The sequence below is a fragment of the Cicer arietinum genome, chromosome 2, assembly GCF_000331145.2.
Source record: "Cicer arietinum cultivar CDC Frontier isolate Library 1 chromosome 2, Cicar.CDCFrontier_v2.0, whole genome shotgun sequence".
NCBI classification, from domain to species: Eukaryota; Viridiplantae; Streptophyta; class Magnoliopsida; order Fabales; family Fabaceae; genus Cicer; species Cicer arietinum.
Genome location: NC_021161.2, coordinates 43,510,315 through 43,512,960, shown reverse-complemented (window position 1 = coordinate 43,512,960; position 2,646 = coordinate 43,510,315). Strand labels below are relative to the sequence as shown.

Sequence of the window (2,646 nt, the reverse complement as noted above, 5' to 3'; positions counted from 1 at the left end):
TTCTTTTTTAACTGGCCACTAAATTCTCAACAATTAAACATCAAGTAGTGGTGTAGTGTATTTTTAATCCATTCTTTTTATTTTTATTCTTTTATTTTTTTAATTGGACACTAACTTTTCAACGACGCATGTACAAAGTCGTGTAACATAAGTTTAATTTTATTCTAAAAAAAGAGATATTATATTGTATAGATTATCTTTCAATTGGCCACTCAATTCTCAACCGTGAAATGTGAAATGTCAGGTCGTGCATTATATTTTATTTTTAATTGGTCATTCACTTCTGCATTTCTCATGTAATAGAAGTTTTATTTTTGTCTTAAAAAAATCTTTTATTTTTAATTTATTTTTCTTATTTTTTAATTGGCCATTAATTTATCAACGGATACATGAAAAAACTGTAAGTCGTGGTGTATTGTATTTTATTTTTAATTTTTTAATTGACCATTAAATTGTATCATGGACAAAGATCGTGATGTAACAGAAGTTTTATGCTTTTCTTACAAAAAAAAAGATTTTTATTTTTAATTCATTCCTTTTATTTTTTTAATTGGCCATTAACTTCTCAAGAATAAACACGTATTATTTCTATTAATAGAAACTTATATTTTCTTAACACTCTAGTTTGTTGACACGTGTCAAACTTGCCAATTTATCATGTTTGCTTTATTATAATGTATAGATGATTTCAATAAGAGAAAAGTAAGCATACATAATATACTTGTTCTATTATCAAATTTTGAGTTATATAATAATTATAGATATGCTTTCGGCTTGATAAATAATTTATAATCAATTTTATTTAATATTATTTTAAAAATTCAACCGAATATCAAATCATTGAAACTTTTAGTTTATTGTTCAACTACTTTAAATTGTTCGAATCAAATGCATCTACGATAGAATCACTAAAATAATCAAACTATAAATAATATTGGATCATAGTTCAATCGATTGAACTATTCTGTTCGGTTCAATTTTAAAATATGACTGCAATAAATATAAGATATATTTTCTAACAATTTTAAGAGTTTAAATCATGAAAAATAAATATAATATTAATCTGACTTAAATATTTTTTTGGGTCTTCTTGGTATTGTCTTCCCTTTATAGCATGCTATGATTAGTCCTACATCTGAATAAAGCTAATCCAATAAAGTTGCTGATTAGAGTATGTTATCGAGTTGAAAAATATTAAACCATGATTTTCAGTGTTTGTTCCTTATGCTATTTTCTTTGTTTGTGTACTAGATACTTCATAACCAAATTTAACTTTATATATGCATTATACATAGTTTAATTAATAACATTTATTAGCTTTTCTTCACTATACCACTTAAAAAATTTTGACCTCTTTTTTCATCAAGCAGGAACAAAATTAACATTGTGCAAGCAGGTGCATTAGAACCAATAGTTAATTTTCTCTCTTCACAAAATAAAAATCTTCAAGAGTATGCAACTGCATCATTGCTTACTCTATCAGCCTCAAAAACAAACAAAGCAATCATCACTTCTTATGAAACAATTCCACTTCTTATTAACATTCTTAGAGATGGAAGCCACCAAGCCAAAACAGATGCAATAATGGCTCTATCCAATTTATCAACACACTTTGACAACATCATCACTATACTAGAATCAAATCCAATTCCATTCATAGTTAACATTCTCAAAACCTCTAAAAAATCCTCAAAAACAGCTGAAAAATGTTGTTGTTTGATAGAATCCTTGGTTGATTATGAAAAAGGAAGAGTCTTCTTATCGTCTGAACAAGGCGGCGTTCTTTCGGTTGTTGAAGTTCTTGAAAATGGAACACAACAAAGTAAGGAACATGTTGTTGGAACATTGTTGAAAATGTGTCAAAGTGATAGATTAAAGTACAAGGAACCAATTTTGAGGGAAGGTGTTATTCCAGGACTTCTTGAACTTACTGTTCAAGGAACAATGAAGTCTAGGACAAAAGCATGTACCCTTTTGCATCTACTAAGAGATTATGATATTAATACAGAATGTGACACTCTTGATCACATGATTTGTAATATTATAGCTAAGATTGATGGTGATGATCATCAATGTGGTAAAGCTAAGAAGATTCTGGTTGAGATGGTTCAAGTTAGTATGGAAAAGAGTTTGAGACATTTACAACAAAGAGTTTTTCTATGCACCACAAGTGACGTGTCTATTACTAATTTTAGTTGTGCTTCTCAAGTCTCTTTTAAATGATTATTGAAACTAGCATCTAAATTTGTTCTCTAATATAAAAGAAAAAATAATAAATAAAAAAACAATAATAATAAGACATAATTAATGTTAGTTCGAGTGACCAGTAACTCTAAATAAATTAGTATATTGCACTTGAAATGTCAATTCGTATATGTATAGATATTGAGTGTTTGGTAATGGTTAATAAACTAGTATTTTGAACTTATGTAATAAACGGAAAAATATATTCCTTTAAATTTTAATTTGTAATCTTGCTTCAATCAATACTATTTCAACGATACTCATGATATTTTTATTTTTTTGGTGTTTTATTTAGACCATGAGTTTTTCTTGGTTTGTATAAAAAAAAATACTCTCGTATAAAGTTATATTCTTCATTTTAAACTATATGTGTCAATTGTGTCACTGTAAATATGTGTCACA

At 26.9% G+C, this 2,646-nt stretch overlaps 1 pseudogene; it reads left to right on the top strand.

Moving 5' to 3' along the window:
* Positions 1–2,223, top strand: part of LOC101506815 (uncharacterized) — a 5,943-nt pseudogene extending 3,720 nt beyond the window's left edge.
* Positions 2,224–2,646: the final 423 nt, after the last annotated feature.